The sequence below is a fragment of the Pteropus medius genome, unplaced genomic scaffold (assembly GCF_902729225.1).
Source record: "Pteropus medius unplaced genomic scaffold, Ma_sr-lr_union100, whole genome shotgun sequence".
NCBI classification, from domain to species: domain Eukaryota; kingdom Metazoa; phylum Chordata; class Mammalia; order Chiroptera; family Pteropodidae; genus Pteropus; species Pteropus medius.
In genome coordinates this window covers 1,075,740-1,100,229 of record NW_024344240.1, presented here as the reverse complement: position 1 = coordinate 1,100,229, position 24,490 = coordinate 1,075,740, and positions in this window count along the sequence as shown.

The window sequence follows — 24,490 nt, the reverse complement described above, 5'->3', positions numbered from 1 at the left end:
ACCCCTGGCCTTGAGCTCCTCCCTGTTTCAAAACTGGTCGAGTTATAGTTTTCCCCTCACCACCGCCAGCTCTGTTCTTTATGCTTGATTCTGCTACAGCTCCTATGCCATCCCTGTTCCATTTCCAGACAAGGAGCAGAGGCTGCACCTGCCAGGCCCACTGGGTCTCTCAGTCGCCTGCAGCAGTAAGTAGATCACACCTTTGGCCTCAGAGACCATGGCGTCAGAATCAAGACCTTATGTGGCCTTGGCCAACCAATGGACCTCTCGGGGCTTCAGGTTCTCATCTGCAGAATGGAGCAGCGACACCTCCCTCACAGGTAGCATCAACAAACTTGCTGGCAAGTCCATGGCACAGTATTCAGCCCAGAGAAGGCAAACAATAAACATTCATTCAGTGAATGTAGAAGGAGTGGCCTCTTGGCAAATATTTCCTGCCATTCCCTCCCATGCTCAGAGCCCAGCCTGGTGTTGGACATAGCCAATGGCCATTAAGCATTTCAATGACTGATGACTTATTTTCATGGAAGGGTGTTCAACAGGAGAGTTATGGGCCATGTCTGTGACTCAGAAGGACCCCTTGGGTTACCGGGGTGGAAGGCAAACTGTAAGGCAGAGGCGGAGGCCAAGAGGCCAGAGAGGAGGTAGCCGCAATCTCCAAAGGGGAGGTGGGGCCTGATGCAACCAAGTGGGTGGGGTGGGCAACAGGAAACCTCACCAGAGATACTCAGTGACAAAAGCAATGGAACTGGTCCCTCTGGACTGGGAATAGGTGGAGGGCAGGGCAGAAGAATAGAGGAAAATATCCACTGACATGGTGGTGGATGATGCCACTGGGTGAGATATGGAATGTAGAGAAAAAGCAAATTTAGGACTTTAGGCAGTGAAAATGATGAAATGATGCATTTGATTTTTGGAGTGTTAAAAAAATGCTTATAGGACATTCAAGGCGAGTCGCCTGTAGGGTACAATGTTTGCGACAGCGAATTCATCCCTTCTCCGGTATCAAAATACTGCCCACCGACATGTTCCAATAACACCAGTAAATAGTTTGCTAGCACATGATCTCTATCAAGGATTTTATGTGCTTCAACACATTGAAACCTCCAACAACCCTTTGCAGAAAGTTCTGTTATTATCTCCATTTGACAGATGAGAAAACTGAGGTCCAGAGAGGTACCATCATCTTGCCCGACCAATTATTGACAGCAGAAATGAAGTCAGTTGCAAATCATTTCTATTGGACACCTACTGAGTGGGAGAGTCTTTCACTTTTATAAGCACTTTAACAGGCTCTGGCACACAGTACGTGATATATAAACGTTTGCTATGATGGCGATGATGTCGGTGATGGTGATGGCGATGACAGTGAAGAAAATAATAGTGTTGATGCGGTGGGCCCGAGGATTCACTTCTCTAGTTTGATTTAATCCATTTGTCAGCGTGAAGAGGAAGGGGTCAGTGTCCGCTAACTATTGGGAAACTGAGCGGCAATAGTGTGGGAGTCTGTGGCATCATGAAGAATGGAGCCCACACAGGCCAGCATCATCCCACGCTTGTGCTCGCTGCCCTAAAATAGAAGCATCCAGGCCCTGCTCACAGCCCTCCCCACAGCGAGCAGCCTGCTTCCCCTCTGCCCTTCTCCCACAGGGGCTGGCGTGCTGGGGCTCTCTTTCTAGCCCCGTAATTTGGGACCCAATCATTGCCAGAGGATTAAACCCATCTCCTTTTCTCCATCAACACAAGGCAAGCTCCGTGACAGGCAGGAGGATGAAGGAAGTCTGCACGCTCCCCGCCACCCACATGCTATCTAAATTCACCGCCAGACAAAGCCTTCTCTTTGTCTCCGTGCCTCCCTCCCACCCTGCCATTCATGTGCTGAGAGATTTCACTTCTAGTAAGTGGAGGCCGGAGAGAGAAGAAAGCAAGCAGGAGAGGGGGAAAAACATAGAAGGGAGGAGGGTGGGCAACAGTACTGAATCAGGGCCAAGACTTAGCCCCATTGTCCAAGTGACAACTCATTAAAAAATGATTTGTAGGCTGTGCGGGGGAGCCAAGAGCCACCTTCTCCTGTTTAGTGAAGCAGCATCGTAGCACCGCAGCCAGCGCCTGCCCGCCCAGGGTGTTAGGAAGCCCGTGGTTATCACGACAGCCCTTCATGCTCCCATGCAGGAGGCGATCTCAGGGTCCACAGCTCTGATCCCGCCCTGCTTAGAAGCACGGAGTGCCCAGGTTGAATGCCTCCATGGCAGTTGTTCAGGGGACTCCGACAGGAGTCTACTATCCAGTTCTCAGCTGGGTCCCCCACGGTGCTCACAGAGCCTCTTCCTCCTGCAGAACAGCAGAAGGTGTGTCTCCTACAGATGAGATAATAGGCCAAGCTCCTTTGGCAAAATGCTGAAGCTCAGTTACCCCTGGAAGAAGTGGTTGAGCAAGAGAGGGTAGAGTCCCGGGGATGGCAAGGCTCCCTGGCTTCAAGAAGAGGGAGGTGGGCCCACTGCTCACCCAACTCCTCCCTCAGGGAAACAGGGCGACCCAGGGAACACTGTGTAATTTGAACAGGGGTCTTGAGAAAATCTGTCTCTCTGGTCCCTGGTTTTCTCATCTGTGAAATGAGAGGGCTGAACTACGTGCCACCCTTCATGCTCCAAATACTTTGGGAGCATTTACTATGGGCAAAGGTAGGACTAGAAAGAGGAGAACACATTTTTGGCTTCCTTCAGCAAACATTTGTTGACTCCTAGACTCTGTACTAAACGTCCAGTGGGAAGACATGGAGAAGACCACACGTGTGTTCTTGAGCAGCTCAGAGTCTAGCAGACCAAAAGCAGTGGCCCCACGATTAGGGTGTGATAACACCTGTCAGAATGGTGAGGCCTTGAAGCGAGTATTGAAGGAGCAGAAGGAATTCTGGCTCTTTCTTTCTGCAGAGAGGCCGAGGTGGTGGTTGGCTGAGGCCCTGCTCCAGGCTCCAGCCACCTTCAGCTTCTCAGACCACCCCCCAGGCACCCACCACAAAGTGTGGCCTTCTCCACCCTTGCCTTTATCCGCTGAGAAACAAGGCCTCTTATTCTCGGCTCATGAGTAGGGCTGCCCACTTACAAGCTCAGACTCAGATCTGATTGGTCTGGGTATGAAGCCCAGCAGAGCCACTTATAAGCAAGGTGGCCTCAGGCAGGCTGCTTAATGTACCTCAGTTTGGTTTTTTCATCTGCAAAGTGGGTGAAAGTAACTACCAGTGGGGCTGTCTGGAGCATTGAGCACAGGGAGGAGCTCAGCCTGGTGCCTGGGCCCGGCCTCCTCCATTCATACTGCCAGCAGCGCTCGCCACAGCCCTGTTTTTCTTGACTGAGTCCTGCCATCCTTCATATCTTCAGATGACACCCCTACCTCTTCCATGAAAATTCTATGACTTTCCAAGTCTGGATTGGTGCATCTTTGTGTCTCCAAAGGGCCCGTGATAGACCCCTGCCATTGGACTTAGTGTCCTGGGCTACGGCAGCTCACTGACTCATCTGTTGTCCCACTAACCTCTGAGCATCTTGTTTACAGCAACTAATTTGCCTCAACATCTTTGGTTTAGAGATAAAGAAACAGGCTCTGAGGAGAGAAATGACTTACCGAAGACACACGGCTAATTAAACAGAAGGCGGGGAGTGGAACTCGGCCCCAGCATTTCTGTGTGACAACTCCATTTTAATAAGGATGTCAATGCCTTAACCTAAGGCCTTGGTGACTATGAGGACCTCAGGCTTGTGACAAAACTCGGGAGGGAGATATTTTTGGAAAAGGGGCTTTTTAAGGGGAAATGGTTTACAGATTTGTGAGGCTCTGTGGTCCTAACATATAGAAGCATCATTCATCTGTCCTGGCATGTCCCTCATGCTGAGACCTCTCCTACCTCTTCTCCCTCTTCTCTGTTGCCGTAATCTGTGAAGAAGGATCTGGATCCATGCCTATGTCTATAGAGGACCAGGAAGCTCAGGCATGTGATTTGCCCAAGGCCACAGCCAGTAACACTGACACTCACATCCGACATTGGCCGCCTTTCGAGAGGGCAGGGTCCTCTTCCATCCTGCTCTGGCCGAGGCCTAAATCGTGTGCTGCCAATGGAAGAGATGCCACATTTGGAGTAGGCCTGCCCCAGGCCTCTCCCCTGGGAAAGGGGGAGCCGGTCAGCCCAGGAAGGGGACCTCAGCATTGTGCCAGGGGTATATGGCATGTCTTCCTAGAGCATCAAGTCTACTTAGAGATTTATTTAGGGGGAAAAAGAAATATGTAAAATATATATATATATATTTAATAAACCCTCAAAAAATCATGGAGAAGAATATAAAATGTTATGAGAATATTTAAGGGAAAACACAGACTTTCAAGAAATTCATTTCACCTGCTCTGTGAAAAGGTTTGGAAATACTTAGCTCAACAATCTCACAAAACAAAGAAACTGGAGCCCTGAGGCAGCAGGTGACTGGCTCAAGGTCACACAGCCGGTTAGCTCCTAGCACCTGAACTAGGACCTAGCAGAGAAGCACCGACAAGCCCAGATTTTGTGGCCAGACAGCCCTGGATTCCAGTTAAGGTCCTCCTGCTTAGGAACTGTACTGCTTGGCATTGGTTAGTTCTTATTCCTGTGTCTCAGTGTCCTCGTCAGAAAAATGGAGCAACATTCTCAGCAGCATGTGAGCTTATGCTGTCAAGATTCATAGGTATGCCACGAGTAGCCAGCTCCCCACCCTCCTTTGTCAATATGAACAGCATAAAAAAAAAAACAAAAAAAAAACCTGTGAGTAGAAAACTGCCACATCAGCACTCAGATCCACAAGACGGTGGATTCCAGCATGTTTCCTCTGTGAGGGACTGTGCAGCCATTAAACCACACATCGCACACAGTTCTCCAAATAGAGCATCGGTATAATGATGTGTGCTCGGGATAATCTCAGAGCCTCTGGAAGCCCAAATTCTCTTGGCTGCCCGCCGCTCCCTGGAGAGGAAACAGGAAAGTCTGAGAATGGAGCCCGAATGTATGGCCGTGTGGCAAGACCCAAGGAGCCCTCACTGCCCCATGCGCCTGCCCAGCCTCAGCCGGCGGGGGCTTTCCGGGCAGCCTGGAGTAGGATTTCAACATCTTGAGCTGGAGATCATGTGCACGGGGCCGTCGGTGGTGACCGGGGAACTCCAGGAAGCCAGGCTGTTTCAGAGAAGCACTTGGAGCTGGGGGAGCACTTTGGCAGGAGCTGAGTGAGGTCAGAGAGGCTCTGTTGTCCTCGGGCAGTGGTGGCCCAGTGAGGGAGGCCCAGTTTCAGCAGGCCACTCCTTTTAGTTGTGGAGGCAACCGCATGACAGGCTGTCCCAGCAACCGCCCACTGAGTGCTGGGTGCTGGGCACATGTAACTCTTCAGATGAGCACACAGAGGCTCGGGGAGGGTACGTGATGTACCCTTGGTAGTTACTCATCTCATAAGAGAAAGAGTCAGGGTTCCCTCCGTCCCTCATCTGCCTTGCTTGCAAGGAAGTCTGGCTTCTTCAGAGCCTCCTCACAAGTATACCCCAATCCACCTAATATTTACAAAGTGCTTCTCAACCACGGACTGTCAGTATTATCTCATATGCTTATAGATGATCCTAGAGAGGCACATAGGTGATCATACCCATTGACAGATGAGAAAAGCTGAGGCTTTCAGAGACCATGTGACTTGCTGAAGGCTAAGACTCAAATCAAAGCTCCCCAGGTGGCTACAGAAGAGAGAGCGCAGAGGCAGCAACACCACATTCCCACACGACCGCGACTCAAATGTTTCCGTAGTGTTTTCACAGCCACCCAACATCCAGTCACAGACACCCCTTCCTACCCACAACCACAGTGTAAGCAGGAAGTTGTCTATTCTTATTTTAAAGATGGCAAGAGAGAATCAGAGTTAAAGTAACTTGCCTAAGATCATACAGCTAAAAAGTGGCAAAGCCAGGACCAAACCATTCTGCTGGCCAGTAGATAAAAACATGGGCACTGGTGACTGTGTGGCCCCCCCCATCCCCTACACTCCTGGGCCCCATGGCCCTGAGCTTCTGCCTCCAAGGCCACTCAGAAAGCAGTGATTGCAAGACCTGCTGGGGGTGGGGCACCCAGGAAGCAGATGAATGTCCTCGGGTGGGGCAGGACCACAAAGGACACTCTGCAGCTCCACTACAGCTCCCCCTGGAGCACCTGGTGTGGTCAGGAGAGGAGGGAACAGAACACGGGAATCTCTACGAGGTTCTGGAAAGGACACCGATCACTTTTCTCTCCAGTCCTGGCAGGGTGAGCCCACGGCAGCATTTTGGATACAAAGAATGGGGAAGAAGGAGAAAACCAACATGTCCCGAGAGCCTGGCTCTGGGCAAGGTGTCATTCGTATTTCTTTGTTCATTTTGCAAACATTAATAACACCCCATTCATTCCACAGACTCACATTTCCTTCTTCACCGATTCCTACAGCCGACCGCGCCAGCACCATACAGATGCCACGGAGGCAGCGTGGCAGGAGAGCTGGGACGTGAGTGCTGCACGAGGCGTCACAGTCCTGGGGGCCGGCCCTGGCTCTGCTGTTCATTCCTAGCTGCGTGACCCACATGAGCCTTGTGCCCTCACAGGGCCTTGGTTGCTCATCTCTGAGGCTTCTGGAGGGTCCACCTTCAGTGTCCATGAAGAAGGACCTCTCAGATGCCACTTGTCATGACTTGTGGTCCCTGCCCTTGGGTGGGCAGAAGCAACCTTGGTGAGAGCAGCTAAGCCCACAAGAAGGCAGGAAGGAGCTGGGGCAGCTGGTCAGGAGCGAATGCTTGGACCCTCTGTCCAGAGGCTGGTGCTTTTCCTTCCTCTCATCGGGCTCAGCCACGGAGGGTAGGAGACGGAGAGAGGAGACAATTCCTGGACACCTACCAGGTGCCAGCCCTGACCAAGCATTTTCACATATGATGCCTTGTCTAATTTCTAAGATAACCCAGTGGGACAACAAGTGAGACTCAGAGAGAGAAAGTGACTTGCCCCAGATCACAAAGCTAGCACAGGGAGAAGCTGCAGAAAGAACCCAGATCTGTTTGCCTTCAAAGAAAGAAGGCAAGCTACCTCTTCTCTTTCCTTCTTCTTTGTCCCCTAGCATCTTCCCTCTGCCCTCCTTCCCACAGCTAAAATATGTTAGACAGACCTGGAGGAGCAATGGGACAACCAGAGGTGGCAGAAGGGGGCCCCACCCATTTCCCCACCCCTGCATTCTCTCAGTGAAGTGTGGGTCTTGTGTCGTCTTTCTATGGCTGGGAGTTTGCTCACTCCCGCAGCCCTGAGCCATCCCCACACTCCCGTCCACCCTGCCTCAGTGACTAACTGCCCTTTTGCTGACAAAGTTGTCCTCTCTGGGCTCCACAGTAGAAACAAACCCAGGCTCCTTCCTCTATAATCCTCGCCCCCGTCTCCTTGACCTGAGGTCTCTCATCAGGCCCTGTGTCACACTGCAAGATAGCCCACGACACAAGTGAGTCACACTGAGGCAAGAGCCACACAGATCATCTGCATGAAGAAAATTGTTCTACTTGTCTACTTCCTGTGCATGCCAGAGAAGGAGACGATGCTGTAGAAACAGACAACCCTGGTTCTGATTTCCAGCTTAAACACTGATGGTGTGACCTTGTGTCTATTGCTTTCCTATCTGAGCAATGTGAACTTCCTGATTTGTCATATGCAGGGCTATTTTGAAAACTAAAATCCATGTCTGTCAAATGCCAGACACATAATAGGTTCTCAAAAAATTTTAGCTTTCCCTTCAACTGTCTAAGATGTACTAAGAGCACAGGGCTGGGAGCACTGGCTTATATTGGCCAGCCAACAAAAATGATAGATAATGCTCTTATTCTTGACTTGACTTGAGGGAAGATAAACAAATGCTTTTTAGAATGATATTGATTTGTATACTATTAATTCTATACCATCTTGAATTGATCCCTGACTGTATCTGGCCACTGAAACCAGAAGTTCCATGTGTGGCTGGCACCAAATCTTATCTATCCATCCATCAATCCATCTACCCACCACTCATCCACCACCATCCACCTATCCATCCATCTATTCATCCATCCATCCATCCATCCATCCATCCATCCATCCATCCATCCGATGACTGCGATGGGAAATGGGGAGGGTGCCACTGACAATAAGGTGCAGGAATCCTGCAACATACCATACATCTTACACAACAAAGAACTGCCCCTCAAAATGCCAAATGTACTCCCATTGAGGGACTCTGTATGAAAAATGCTTTAACGGGGCCTGGCACGTGGTAGATATCCACCAAATGTGAGCTATGATTTGTTTACTTTCCCCTGCCAATGTAAGCTCCATAAGAGCAGGAAAGGAGTGTGTCTGTCTTGTTCAGTAATGCCAAATGTCCAGCACCTAGGACAGGGCCCAGCGTATGGCAGGTGCTGGATGAATGAACAAATGAATGAATGGTATGTGTTCAGTCATGATTGATGAGTGGCCGTTTGATGAAACACACTGATTCCAATCATAACTAGTGCTTGCTGAACAGCTCCAAACCACAGGAGAGGGGGAGAAGGTGGAAGACCAGCTGCTAGTCTCTGCAAGTCTAGTCTCTCCCTTCCTTCTAGGCCTGAGGCTGCTGGAGATGATCCTTGGGGGCTCATATGGTCTTTCAATGGTGAATAATGTCTGCTCATAAAGGCTCCTCTCTTCTCCCTCACCAGAATATCAGGTAGGCCCCTACTCACTTTCCTCTCTGTTCTTGGACACAGGGGACCTGGCCTTAGTAGGGCTTCACAGGTATCCGCATGACTGCATTTTCTCCCCTTCCCCGCATGTCTGCAATCAAGCACCTTCGCATTGATGTGAACACACCTGATCAAGCAACATGCTTGGGAAGGGGAAGAGGTGAGAGGAGGAACTTCCTGAATGTTCCAAGATTAAACAGAAAACTCTATATTGACCCTTGTCAAACATTTTCCCATCCTTAGTCTCTTCTCCTCCTTGGCAATACATAGAATCCTTGCCTAGAGTGTGGAGCTCAGAGGCCACCCAGTCTTTTCAAATCTGTCACTGAACCTTTGCTAAGAGGACTTGCAAAGCCTTGGGCATGTAGGGGAAAAGCTGAATCAAAGCAGGCCCCTGATATTGGGGGCTCCCAGTCTTTGGGGAGACAGCCAGGTATATCACATAAGGCCACAACTCAGGTGTTCTGGCCAGGAGGGCAGGATGTAGAAGCTTTGGGAGATTATTTCAGATGGGGCTGAGTTCTGAACACTTCTTGAGAGCTACGTTTTATGGGCTTATTGTCTAACAAGAGCTTACGTTCTTGAATTTAGCTGTGTTTTCTTGTTTATTTTATTTTTGGCTTTCCACAATCTGTTCAATAGATGGTATTGGTCAGTAAGATTCTGGCTAAGCATGGTTTTACAGGGTGTGTTCATTCAAGGAGTGAACAAGAAGATAGTCCGTGTTTTCATGGACCTGACATTCCAAGGCAAACATATCTAACCTGTCAGTAGCTGCCAAGCGCTGTGAAGCAGGCCAAGCTTTGTTTGAGGATAATGGGGTGGATGACAGGGTGGAGGAGGAAGGGATAGCTGGGGAAGCTCCCGCTAATCAGGCACCTGAAGGAAGTGAAGCAGCCAGCAGCACAGACCTCAGAAGAGCTTCCACATCGGTCAGTGTCTCCTAAATCCCGGTTCTGGAAGGGATTGGGCTCTGGTCAATAGCTGGGGGCCCAGCACCACTAAGGGAGGAAGACGGTTTCTTTTCCTAAGTTCCTCCTCTCTGTGGACGTTCAACCCCAATGACTCAGAGACAGTGATTTCCTTCGATCCTCTCATGATCTTCATGGTCAAAAAATTCTTCCTTAAGTCTAACTGAAGTCTGGCATGTGCCAGTTCAGCCCTCTCTTCACACTCGCCCCGCTAAGGAGGTGGAGCCCTGGGAGTCTCCACTACCTGGGTGTCAGCATGGTGACGTACTCAAGCTTTTCCACCAAAGTAACCCTAAGTGGGGAGGGTGCTAAAAGGTTTCCCTCAGGGAGGTCCAAGGACATTGCCCAAAGTAGGCTCCACGAGCCCAAACACCTTTAGTTTCCTTTTTTACCTTTAAAATCTACATGTGTATAAAATTCTACTCCATGATCTATGCATGTATCTATCCATGTCGCGAAATATACATATATTCAATTCTTCAACTGAAAGATGAGCCAAGTCTATGCTGTGGTTCCCTAGGCCTCTGGTACTCTGCATGGACCTCTGGGGACATGGGCACCCACAACTGAGAAGCACAGAACAGAGGAAACCCCTGGCATGAGGTTCTAATCATAACTTGCCATGAACATAACATGTGTCCTTCCTTGAACAAAGGGAGCGGCCACTGTGGAGTTTGGTCCTACCTTTCCCAGCAGCTCATGTCTCTGATGATCCCAGTGGAGGGCAGCAGGATGTGGATGACCAAAAGCCTGAACCAGACTGGGGGTGTGAATAGGGGGATGTGGGAAGAAGGTTCTGGCCAGAGGTTCTCTCTCTCCACTGGAGGGAATATGACAACCCCTTTGAGAATGGGGTTGTGGCGACTGTGTCACAGGCTTCCTAGCCAGGGCTTCAACAATTTCCAGTAGCTTCTAGGAGATCTGGTACCTGGCATGGTGCTTGGCACATAATAATCCTCAATCAACATTTATTCAATGAGTGGATGAATGAATAAATGGCTAAGTCACAAAGAACTAATGAATGCTCCAGTCTAGATGATTTTAATGTTCTTTCTGGTCCTAAATAGCATATTTGAGGTGGCTACACCATCCTTTCTGTTCCCACTCTAAATAAATAATTTGATGTACTATCTGCTGGCCCCAAGGTTTCTCTCTGCGGCTAATGCAGTAAAAAGAGCCATAGATATAAGCCACTAATTGTATTTAGACAAAAATTGTCTTCCATAAAAACAACAGTAATAATGAGTACCAAGTACCACCTCATGTCCATTATGTATTTACTTCTCATGCCAACTTTCCATCAACCCTGTTTTCAGATTAGAAACCAGGGACTTCGTAAGGTGACATTTTTAGTCCTCACTCTTTGTCATCTTCTTGGCTGTGGGAGACAAGGGTAAAGGGACTTGCTCCTCTTCCCATTCCAACCTTCTGATCACACTCCTCCTGATAAGAAGAGTCTAAGGGACTTAGTATTATTTATGCCCATGATCATGGGATGCAAAAGATTCTGTCCACAGAAGCTGTGCACAGAGGTGGCAGGTCTCAGGTAGGCTGCAGTGGCTCCTGAGTCAGGGCACCCATCCTCAGGTTGCTGTAACCCACGAGTGGCCTGGTGTGGGAGCCACATTCTATGGGGGTGATGGCACTTAGCTAAGCCAATCTGGCCAGGTCTGCAGCAGATGCTGTCAGTGCTCTGCCCATCCCACCCAGCCTTCCTGTTACTGCCTTGCATGACAGCCAGCACTGAGTCTCAGCCACTGGAACTCACTTTGCCTGTTTGCACTGAGGGCTGGAAGTGCCTGGAAACTGGTGTCCCCACCCAGGGGCCAGCTCTTATAACCAGGATGGAAACAGGATATAAATAACCTGGCTCCTTCAGACACAGACCAGGTAATGAAAAAGTTGGGTCGGGTCAGCATGTGACCTGGGGTAATGGCATGGAGAGCCATGGGCCAGGGTATGTGCTAAACACTAATTACCCCTCGACCCTACAACGTAGGAACTATATTCCCGTTTCACAGATGTAGAAACTGAAGATGCAATAGGATGTGAACTGAGGTTTGTTTAAAGGCCGAACATTTGCCATGGGGAAAAAAAAGGGAAGGGTAGGGGAGAGGAGCGGGTAAGATGAGCTACACTGTGATGCTCAGACATCAAAGTTAGGAAGAGGAGAGAGGAGGAGGGGAGGGGAGGGGGGCGAAGGAAGAAAATGAAATGATGAGAAAGCTCCTCTGTGGCCCCTGAGCTGCCACCCCTGCACATGAGAACTGGGATCGAGAAGGGGAGGGGACTCTGGGTCAGCAATATGTTTGGTCCTGAGAACACACTGGGCCAGTCAGGACCTAGAGGGCACTGCTGCAGGGCGCCCCCACTCCCAGACGTGATCTTGCCAGCTTTTACCGCTCACCCACATTGGTGCCAGTTACTCAGGACCTAGTCTGGCTGCTGCCCACCTCCAAGGCTACTGACAACTCCAACCCACGTTTCTGGCAGGGGGATGAGGTAAGGGGAAGGAATCAATTTTTTTTTCCAGATTACAAAAGTAGCACATATTGTGAATATCTCAGAAAGTATAAAAAGAAAATAAAAATGACTTATAATCCTTCCCCAGAGACCTCCATTATTCACATAGGTATCTTCCTGGTAGACCCTTTTCTATGCACATATGCAGTTTGGTTTTATTTTTTGTCTATTACACTTTTCACTTATGGATATAGTATCAGTGCCTTTTCAAGTTACTGAATGTCCATCCGTGTCACCACCTTTAATAGCTGCACCGTATTGTGTTATAGAGATTGATCACATTTTATATAAATCATCCCTTACTGATAGACTATTGCTGGGTGTATAGTAAACAGTACTGGAATGAACATTGTTAAGATAATGCCTTTCTGGGGCCAATTAAGAATATGGATCAAAAGTCTTAAAAAGGTACCATTCCCTCGGACCCGGTGCTCCTCAGATTCCACTCAGGAGCATTTGCTCATCTTAAAGATGTAAACAGGTAAAAGAGTGACCACCAGCCTAGAGGACCTGAAAGACCTGGAAAGCTGGGCACGTTATCAACATAGGGACCAAGGCAACAATGGAAAGATATTCCATTTTGAGGTTGGAGCCAGGACGGGGACATGGCTTCTTTATAGATATCATTTGCCTTTTGTCCTAAGTGCCTGACATGAATTTGGCACTTAACAAATGTCAAATGAAGAGTGAGATTGGTGTCAAATACAAGATGGGAGCCTAGTTAGATGTCAGAGCCTTTGCGAAAGCTGGCTTGAGGCTAAGACCCTGGCATACACTGGCCTTAGGTTTCTCCAGGTGAGGCTAAGGGGCCCTCAGTTTCAGGGAGATTAAATAAAGGGACCAGGGGCCAAGCAGGTAAACAGAAATCCTAGTTTTATGGAGAATTCATACACCAAAACTGGAAATATCCTCGCTTTGTCCCTGATCATGGAGAAACCGTTCCCCTTCTCTGTCCCAGTTGCTTCTGCTGTGAATTGGGAAACTGCAGTCCCCCCACCATAAAAAGCAATCAGGGAGGTAAGGTTTGAACATAGACTTTAGAGTAACACCATCATCATCATCATCATCATCATCATTGTGAAAGCAATCCTAATAAGAGCAGTTAACATTTACGAGCATTTGTTACCTGCCAAGTACTAATCCAAGTGCTTCAGTTTTGTTCATCTTCATGCTAACTCTATGGTACTGATGCTCTCACAATCACCATCATAGGATGAAGACTCAAAGCTAGGAGGTCATGCAGCTGGCCCCACAGCTGGCCTGCTACATTGTTGGAGTCTGAAACCAACAGTCTCCTTCTGAGCCAGGGCTATTATCTTGTATGCCACATGCCTTCTACCACCTAGCTGGGCCCTTTGAGCTGCTTATTTAGCCTATTTGAGACTTGAGTTTCCTTATCTGTAAAATGGGGATGCTGATTGTTGAGGAATCTCCGTGGACTGATGTTCACGGGAGCATCTAGCATCCTGCTTAGCCCTCCAGCTCAGAGCACGGTGGTTCTCTCACCAGAGAACCTGAGACAGGAGTGATACATGAGAGCCACCTTTGCTTTTAGCAAAACCTGATGTCCATGGAAAGGTGATGGGTGCTCAGTCAACACGTACTTGCTCTCTCTTCTCCACTCAGCTCAGAGACAGAATGAAGCGTCTCTATTCTCAGTCACACAGGGACTCCTTTCAAGCCTCCAAAAACTTCTAAACAGTGAATGTCACCAACTGGAAGGTATGGGTGTAAAAAGAAGTTTGTTTGAAATGTGTGAATTCCCACTTGATACTCCTGGTCAGGGTTGGTCACCCTCCAGCATCCATGGCTGGCTATTCACTCAACCCTTTCTGAGCCCCTATCACATTTTCCTGAGTGAGTATCAGAAAAAGCACAATGCGTGATAAGGATTCCTGACCCAAGTGTTTATTCTGGGCTTTGGGGGCTCTCTGAGCTCTCTGAAACCTTGATGACATTGTGTGTGTGTGTGTGTGTGTGTGTGTGTGTGTGTGTGTGTGTGTGAGAGAGAGAGAGAGAGAGAGAGACAGAGACAGAGACAGACAGACAGAGACAGACAGAAACAGACAGACAAAGAAGATGAATGAGAATAACTCTGGGGAGAAAGGCTGTAGCTGTCAACAAAATCTCATCGGGGTTCCTTAATTCTTAAGAAATTTAGAAAAGTTACAATGTAGTGGTATCTCCATGGACAGTTGCATACTCTCCAGGATGGTATGGCCCCTGTGTGGAATGGAAGCTCACCTTTGCCCCACACAGCCCTAACTCACATCGTCCCTTTTTGCTACATTATCTTGGACAAGGCAACTCATCTCTCTGGCTCCTGTTTCCCCACCTGCAAAATGAAGAATTTGGCTTGTGAGGGCTTTCGGCCTGTTCTATGCAGAGTTCCCTAGGGCACAGAGAAGAGTGGTGGCCTGGAATGGGGGAAGGGGACAACTTGGGGGGCCACCTATGTCCAACCAGAGCAGCTCTGGCTCTCATAGAACCTGCGTAAGATGTTATGTGAACAAATGGCTCTGTAGCTTAAAGCCAAAATTAAAACAGCCCTGGCACAGCTGGTCCCTCAGGTCCTTTCTGTCTTGGAGTCTGGGCTCTGCCCTGGGTCATGCTGCTCTGGTTCTCTTTTAATTTTAAAGTCAGCCCAGCCTCCTGGTTAAGAGCCGGATGCCTGGGTGGATACTGACTCTACTACCACTTACTAAGTGCCATGATTTTAAACATGTTGCCTGAACTCCCTGACCCTGCTTTAGCTATAAAATGTACATACATACCTCATAGGGTTGTCGTGATGATTAAACAAATTAAACCTAAAACTCCTTGCCGGACCCACAGCCAGCACTTCTGAGTGTTAGCAGCTATTTTTTCTGTCCCAGGTTCTAGCACAAGGCCTCACACCCAGAAGTTAATCAATAAATGGCAGCTGAATACATGAAGGAGTAAAAGAATGAATTTCCGAAATCTCAAATTCCATGATTTGACTAAGTGAGCACCACTCAAAGCATTAGGCTAGTGCTTCCGGAGCTTAAATATGTGCCTGAGTCACCTGGGAACCTTATTAAAATATAGGTCTGGGATGAAAGTGGGCCTTGGCATCTCTAAGTTCCCAGGTAAGGCCAATGCTGCTAAGGTACAGACCACACTTTGAGAAGCAAGGCTTTGGTCCATCGCTGGTCCTACTCTTGAGCGTGTAGGCTTTCCATCTACAGTTAGCGAACGGCTCAGGACACTGGGCAATATCCAAGCCTGGGTGCTGTTTATCAGCCCCTGGGCTACCGAGCCCAGAGCCCTCTTGTGCTGGGTTCTCAGGAACTGCTATGGGAGTCAGCGTGAAACCCTGACCTTCTGTCTGAGTCCGGCCCCGTGATGATGTTGGGCAAGTCCCTTAGCCTCTCTGTGGCTCGCTATCTTCATTTGTATAGTGACATCAGCAACACCTCCATGCCCAGCTCTCAGAACGGCTATGAGGGTAAAAAGTGATAATAGTGGGACCATCCAGGGTGACGGGCCATAATGAACCAGTAGGCTTTGTTTCCAAGTTCACCTCTTCGCCCCTTGAAGTCTTCCTCGGAGGGAAACTGACAAGCATTGTTGTTTGCATAATGGCATGTACGGGGACAGGAGAGGAAGTTACACCGCTAAATTTAGTAGGTGCTTACGCCCCCTCACCTGAGGCGCAGCCCACGCATTTCACCACGAGTAGGTGCCTTTCTATATTTAACTTCTGCCTGCACCTTCCACTTGAGCTTTGACACTGAAAACCCCAGGAGGATGTGGTGAGGAGGGAAGGGAAGTTCACAAAATGTGATCGGGGGCTGACATCACATGAGGTACCATCTGCACCTTCAGGTGTATGTTCTTCCTGGAAGAAACTAGAAAGATTCTTCAGCTTCTGTCCCTTTCATACTCTTGTAGCATAATATTCACCAGCCAAAGTGCAGCCAGACACTACACTGCCCTTCAGAACCATGGCACTGAGTACGGGGTAAGGGACTAGAAAGTCTAGCAGAAGTCACAAGAGGCAGGAAGATATCAAATACCGTCCACATGCCAGGCATGGTGCTAGGCCCATTCACACAAGTGACCTAGTGTAATCCACACAAGCATCACTTGATTGGTATCCTACTAAGGCTACAGCTGAGCAAGTTAGAGATCCAAAGGGATGAAGGGAGGTGTCTGAAGCCAGTGATGGGTTTCCAAGTCTATGCTCCAAATCCATACTACACTTATCTTCTTACTCTGCCTCCTCTATAGGAGGCTGTTGGGGAGGTCAGGGATTCAAGTCTCACCTATGTCACCACTCGGGATGTGACCTTGAGTAAGTCACACCCTTTCTTAGGTCTCAATTTCCTCACCTGTTAAACAAGCCCAGAGGGGTTGTTCTTTCATTTCTGAATGTCCTCTTGATAGCCTCAGAATCTGATGGTCACAGGAAGTGAGAATGAATCCTGGGATAATTCTCCAACTTTCAAACTACGGATGACCTCTACTCTTTGCTCATCTGTTGGTCAGCATACACGATTCTGATGGGATTACCAGTGGAGATCACTTGGTGACTCCTCATTCTTCTGGGGAACTTTCACGGAAGGCCTCTGTGCTGGGCACTTCAACAGGCACTGGAGGGACTGAGATAAACCACGGTCCCTGTTCCAAGGTCCACCTCCAAATAGGGGAGAAAGACCTGGGAAAAGATGGCAGAGCCTTACCATGTGATGAAGATTCTGGGGTGCCTGACCTAACCCAAAGGGGTGGAGGAAAAGAACCAGTGTGGAAAAGACAAAATAAACATCAAAATTCTAGGCCAGCAGTTTGCAAAGTACAGTTCCCGGACCTGCGGCAATCAGCATCCTCTGGAAACTTGTTAAAAATGCAAATTCTTGGGCCCCATCCCAGACCTACTGAATCAGCAGTCTGTGTTTTAACAAGCCCTCTAGGTGAGTCTGAGACTGTCTCAGTTTGAGAACCATTGGTAGGGCAGGTCTTTGGAAGACAACAAAAGCGTGAACTGCGTCGGCACTCTAGGTCTTATTCAGAGCTTGGCTGAGAAAAGTAACAATTCAAGAAAGTGGTCTAAAAAATATGCCTTCCATTCTCTGAATTGGACAATCCAAGTGCCTCCTTTACAATGTGTCAGACTCCTAGAAAGCTCCACGTCTGGACACCTTGCCATGCCTCTGCTGGTTACATCCCTGGGCTCTGTCCTTGGCTGTTATCAGGGATGGTTACAAGAAGCACCTATGGGAAGACCGTCTCCAAATTGCTGTAAAATGGTTGTTTTTGATCCAATTACACGAAGTTCCTTCTATAAAACTCACACTGAGAGTATAGTGGCAAATAACAACTTGGCAAAGAACTTCTAAAAATGACAATACTCAGTGCTGGCAAATGTGTAGGGTAAAAGACATACTCCCTCATTTCTGGTAAATGTGGAAATTGATACTGCCTTTCTGGAGAAACAACTGTCAGAAGTTTTTAAAAATGTAACTCCCCCTGACCCGTGATTCAATTTTAGAAATTAATCTTAAGGAAATAATCATGACTATGTATGAGCATTTACTTCAAGGATATTCATGTTCGCATTGTTTGTTATAAAAACTGAAAACAATCTAAATGTTTAAACTAAAAGGTTGATTTCTAGGTGGCCATTCATCAGATATTTACTGAGTAGTCCCTATGTACCAGGCAGTGTATTAGATGCTAGTGATATCACGGTAGGTAAATAAATGAACGAAATCTCTGTTTTTCTGGGAGGAAAGACAAACAATTAACGAATAAGCATGTAATATATATAGTGTTGGTGATGGATGCTGTGAGAAAGCAGATTAGCGAAGGGAGGACTAGGGTGGGAGTTCCAATTTGGAATAGGGAGAAGGTGAGGGAGGGAGCTATGTGGATATCTGAGGATCCGCTGCAGGCAAAGGGAACTGTCTTTCAGACAGATGGAAATAGCACAAGAGACCAAGATTGCACAGCTTTCTAGGTGTGTTTGAGAAAGAGCAGCGATTCTATGGTGGCTAAAGTAGAGTGAGCAGGGACTGTGGGGACACGGGTACGGTGACCGCGTAGCCTATTCAGCAACTTTGGCTCTTACTCTGGGTGAGAAGGGAGGGTACTGAGCATAGGAGAGACTCTCACTTGTGTTTGAGGCACAGCCCTCTGGCTTCTGGCTTGAGAGCAAATCCTAGGGTCAAGTAGAGAAATCAGGACACTGTTAGGAGGGTATTGTAATAATCCAACCATGCTAGAGATGGCATCATGCAAACCAGGGTAGTGACAATGGAGATATGATGTAGCCAAGTTCTGAATGTATTTTGAAGGTAAATTTGAGATTTTCTGTGGAGAGATGTCTGCCTGGGGGTGAGCACACGTGGCTGCCTGAACAGATGGTTTCTTCTCTAGAAGCTAGAAGAACAAGCAAGGAAGAAAAGGAATCATCAACGAATGTCACACAAACCTGTCCGCTTTCTCTAGTGGACATTTCTGAAAACTTAAATGTGAAGATTCATGTCTTAAGAGAAACAAACTTTTATACCTGAGATCTGGGAGCACTGGCTGCCTGCCTAGATTCAAAGGCAACCAAAGAAACGTAATTTAAAGTAAGGATGTGATATGATTTTTCAGTTATCAGATGGGCAAAGATTTAAAAAGAATAACAGCCAGTGCTGGTGTGGGTGTATGGAAAGAGCACACTCCACTATACTGCTAGCGGAAGTTTAACTTAGTACCACCTTTTGGGGGCACTTTGGTAATATGGTATCAAAGCCCTTTCAAAAGTACATGTGAAAGGAACTAAAAGAGCTAAAACCGTTTTTGAAAAAAAAAGAAAAATAAGGTGAGAGGAATCACTCGACCTGATTTTAAGGCCTATGTAATTAATCAGAGTAATCAAGAATGTGTAGTATTGGTAGAAGGATCGCTGGAAGAAAATGCAAACCCAGAAAGCGTTCCACACAAGGCCAGGTCCCTGACAAAGGTGCAAAAGCAATTTAATGAAGGAAGGAGAGTCTTTTCGACAAGTGCTGCTGGAACAATTGGCTATCCATAGACAAAAACAATGGAACTCAATGCAAACTGTATACTTTATACAGAATTTAACCAAAGATAGGTCATAGATTTAAACATAAAATGTAAAGCTATAAAAACTGTTAGAGATAAACACAGAAGAAGGACCTGTGTTTATCTCTAGGACCTAGAGCTCAGTGAAAAGTTCTTAGACATGACATCAAAAGCACAATCCATAAAAGAAAAAAAAAATCAATAAATTGGACCTCATCGAAATGGAAAACTTTTGCTCTAAAAAGACCCTATGAAGAGGACAAAAAGACACGTTACAGACTGGGAGAAAATATTTTCAAACCACATATTTAACAAAGACTAGTATCTAGAACGTATAAAGAACTCTTAAAATCCAACAATAAAAAAAAATACAATTAGAACATGGGTGAAAGACATTAACAAACATTTCACCAAAGAGGATATACATAAAGCAAATAAACACATGAAAAAATATTAAGTATTACTAGAAAATTGCCAAAAGCAATAAGACTATACAGCTATTAAAATAGCTAAAATTAAAAAAAAAAATTCTGACAATACCAAATGCTGATGAGGATGTGGAGAAAATGGTCTCTCATACATTGTTGGTGGGAATGTAAAATGGTACAGCCACTCTGAAAAATAGTTTGGCAGTTTCTTTAAAAAGTAAATATACACTTAGCACAGGATCCAATAATAGTACTGCTGGGCATTTATCTCAGAGAAACACAAACTTTTGCCCACATAACCTGTACATAAATACTCATAGCAGCCTTATTTGTAAAAAGTGAAAAACTACCCTTTGATAGGTGATTATACAAACTGTGGTGCATCCATACCATGGAACACTACTCAGCTATAAAAAGGAACAGATTATTGATATACACAACAACTTGTATGGATCTCAAGGGCAATATGCTGAGTTAAAAAACACACACACACACATTCTTAAAAGGTCATTTAATGTATGATTCAATTATTTGCATATCATTCTTGAAATGGCTAAATTACACAGCTGAAGGTCGCCAGCAGTTGGGAATGGTTGGGGGAGAGGAGTGGGTATGGCTATAAAGGATTAGCATGAAGAAGATCTTTTAGGTGATAAAATAGTTCTGTATCTTGATTTGGGTGGTGGTTATAGAATCTACATGTGATAAAATGACATAAAACCATATGCACACATTTGTAACAATATTAGTTCCTGGTTTTGATATTGTCTTATAGATAGCTACCTAAGATGTGACCACTGGGGAAAACTGGGTGAAAGGTACACGGGACCTCTCTGTACTATTATTACAACTTCTTGTGAATCTGTAACTATATAACAAAATAAAAAGACTTAAAAAAAAAAAAACTATCCTGAAAACAGAAAAATCACATGCCCTTTGACCTCAAAATTCCACTTTTATGAATTTATTCTAAGGTATTATCAAAAAGGCATCAAAAAATCACTAGACAAAGACGATCATTTCAAACTTGTTTATAAGGGAAAAATTAGACCAAACCACTTTATCCTATGATTGATTAAGCAGATTCTTAAAAATACACCAAATGGAATAGTATACAATCATTAAAATGATAATGCAGATCTATTTTCATGGAAAGACAATCACAATATACAATTAAGGGATTGCTTAAAAGCATCATACAGTTTCTTTTTTAAAAAATTAAGTGTATGCAAATGTATAGACAGCAAGCTCCATAAGAGCAGGGATTTTTGTCTGTATCATTTCCTCCGGATTCCTAGTTCCCAGTACAGTGGGTGACACCGAGTAGGCACTCAATAAATATTTGTTGAATAAATACGTCACACACACATTTGCGTAGGAAAAGTCCTAGAAAATTATTCAACAAAATATTAACAATGGTTATTTCAGAGTAGAGGAGTTTAGGTTATTTAATTACATCCACTTCAGTTTATTTGTCTTTTCTACTCTTTCATAACAATTATATATGGTTCATGGAGTATAGTTTTAGAAAGGAAACCATGCAAAGTGTAGAATGTTCTGTGGATCCCTCCAGTTTGAACTGCACGAATCTGGACTTGATACAGTTGGGTTACACCCAATCAAGGCTGCCTGCCCCAGAGTGGACAGATTTTGTGGGGCCCCAGAACCATTCCCAGGAGCCGAGTTTCCAGGAGTTTGGTCTGAGGAACACTATTTTAAAGTGGGAACTGTCATAAGAGATTTGGACAACCGTATGGCCCCCAAAGAGCAAGGGAGTTGATGGGATAACATTCAGAGCAGGAGCGGTACTGGATAGGGGGTCCACAGGGAAAGTGGGGGAAAGGTCAGCCTGGTGCACATTTTCTCTAGAGACAGGCCGAGGGTGGAGGCAGGACGGAACCATGCAAACACATCTACCTGCCAGGGTCTTCCTTATGCGTGGCTTTCACACTTCAGGGTATCAGAGCTGTGGTTCCCAAGACCCGTCCTAAGACAGGCTGCAGCACGATTCCCAGGAAGCTTCGTACATCCTGACCTCAGCCTGATGAACCTCAATCCCCATGGATGAGGCCCCGGAATCTGTCATTTTACAAAATTTCCTGAGCAATTGTGATGCACAGTAGAGTTTGGAAGACTCCAGGCTAGGGGCAGAAATCCAAAACAGTATCACGTTGGACAGACGGATTAGTAGTTGTAACGCCATTTGTGATGAAGTGACATGGGACCTAATGATTATTGATTTGCAAGAAGCCTTTTCTTGAAAAAATTCAGGGAATTTTAAGGCCTTTCCTTGACTCTTAGGCACCTCCCCTTAAGAGAACCAGGAGTGTTGTCCCCTGTCCCCTCTACCATACTGTGACCCTCTGCTTTCTCAGAAAGAAGTCCCTGGTGAGTCCCAAGGACCCCCTCACTCTGTCTTTAGTTATTGTGGTAAAATACGCATAACATAAAAATTTTTTAACAATTCTAAAGTGTACAATTCTCCGCCATTCAGTACGTTCACAATGTTAAGCAACCATCGCCACTAGCTAGTTCCAGAACTGTTTTTCTTCACCCCAGATGGAAACCCTGTAATCATTAGCAGTCACTCCCTATTTCCCCCTTCCCCTTCATATAGCCCATGGTAATCACTAGTCTGCTTTCCATATCTATGGTTTTACCTATTTTAGATATTTCATATATATATGACCTTTTTGTGTCTGGCGTCTTTCCCTTAGCATATTGTTTTCAAGGTTCATCTATGTTGTAACATATGTTAGAATTTCATCCTTTTTACAGCTGAGTAATATTCCATTGTATGAATATGCCACATATTTTCATCTCCTCATCTGTTGATGGACATTTGTATTGTTTCCACCTTTTGGCTATTGTGAATCATGCTGCTATGAACATTAATGTTTAAGGTTTTGTTTGAACACCTGTTTTCCAAGCTTTGGGGTCTATACCTAGGACAAGAGTTGCTAGATCACAGGTAAGTCTATGTTTAACGTATTCAGGAACCTCCAAACTGTTTCCACCCCCACTCACTCTTATGAGGCACCTGGCACTCTAGCCTGTGCCCTGGCATCCTGGGAGACTGTGGTAGAGTAAAGAGGTTTGAGGGACTCAGAGAGCTGTGTGTAGGTCAGACTGTGACCCCTAACGGCTCTGAGACCATGTGCTGGTCATTCACTTCTTTGTACCTAGGTTCCCCCCTGTAAAATCTCAAAGAGTGTTCTAGATATCAAATCAGTTTTTAATTGAGATTAAGGATGAGAGGAGAGGCACTGTGTTAGAGCAGTGGAGGTGTGGGCTCTACCCGTCTCTCTTACTCAGTGACTGTAAATCCTTGGGCAATTACTTAGCCTCTCAGAACTTCAGTCTCATCATCTATGAAATAGGGTGAATAAGAATACCTGCCACATAGGACTGTTGTATTTAATTAGTCAGTTCATGCAAAACAGTAAGCAAAGCCATACCAATTTAGCTACTATTATAAAATGCTGCCACCGCTTCGCAATACTGGTGGTGAGGGGCATGTGCTCGCTTTCTCAGCTTGCACCCCATTCATGCCCTCTCCTCCTCACCTTCTTTTTTTCTCTCTCAAGGCTACTCTGCTGGGACTCTTCTCTCTCAGGTCAGTGCAGAAACGACTCTTGGATTAATCCTTCCTCTGTGCCCATGCTCTTTTGTGCAAACTTTGCTACATTTGACTGAGTGTAGACTCTAGCTTGGTTGCAAGTGTGTGTGTGTGTGTGTGTGTGTGTGTGTGTGTGTGTGTGTGCACCTGCTCTAGGGCCTATTATACACAAGGTACTCGATAAATGCTTGTTGATTGAATAAATGAAATAATGAATTTCCTTTCCACTGGGGCACTGGCCACTGGAGCGGATCGCAGCATGGGGACCTGGGGCTTAGGGATCCTCTCCCTCAGCTGCACCAAGAACATGCTAGAATCCTCCCATAATGCCTCTCCCCAGTCCTGCAGTCTGGTGTGAACAGCATAGTCAGAGGTCATATCAGAATCCAGGAAAGAGCAGAGCATTGACAAGGCCTAGCTACCTGGTCCCCTCAACCTTCCTCAGCTCTCTTATGGCTCAGAGAGCAGTGAGGGGCAGGCACAGGCCCTCCCACTCCAGCCTTCAACCCTGACCCATATATTTCCCTTTACCTCCCCTCTAAAAATCGGGCCACGTTCATTGTTGAAGATGAAAGATGCTCTGGGAGAAAGTGCACATGGCCAGACGTGGAGGCCCTGAGGCCTGCCACTCTGGTGAAGGCAGGGAGGTTACAGGGACACTTGAAAAGAACATTGCTGGTGAAAGGGTCCTAATAGAGAGAGGTCCTGCCTGGTGTACATATGTACGTGTGTGTGTGTATGCGTGTGTATAAGCATGTGTACACGTGTGAGTAAATGGGTATGTGTGCATATGCATGTGCGTGTGTATGAACATGTATGTGTGTGCCTGCATGCATGTACGTGTTGGGGACTGGGGCATTAGCAGAAGCTGCCTTTCCTTCCTGGAGCCCAACCATCTCAATTCTGCAGGAGCAGCCTGGGCTGGGCAGCTAGGTCTGCAGGCTTACAGGATGGTGCCGGGGTGCCTGAGAGTGTGAATACTAACACACAAACTAGAGGTCAAGTTTGAGGAGCATTCACACATCAATAGTGCCATGGTCACCTTGGGCACCTTCCTTTGGGCTTTAGTTTCCATATCCATCAAATACCACGGGAGTTGGGGACCCTCTCTTTCACATTGCATTAGCATCTCT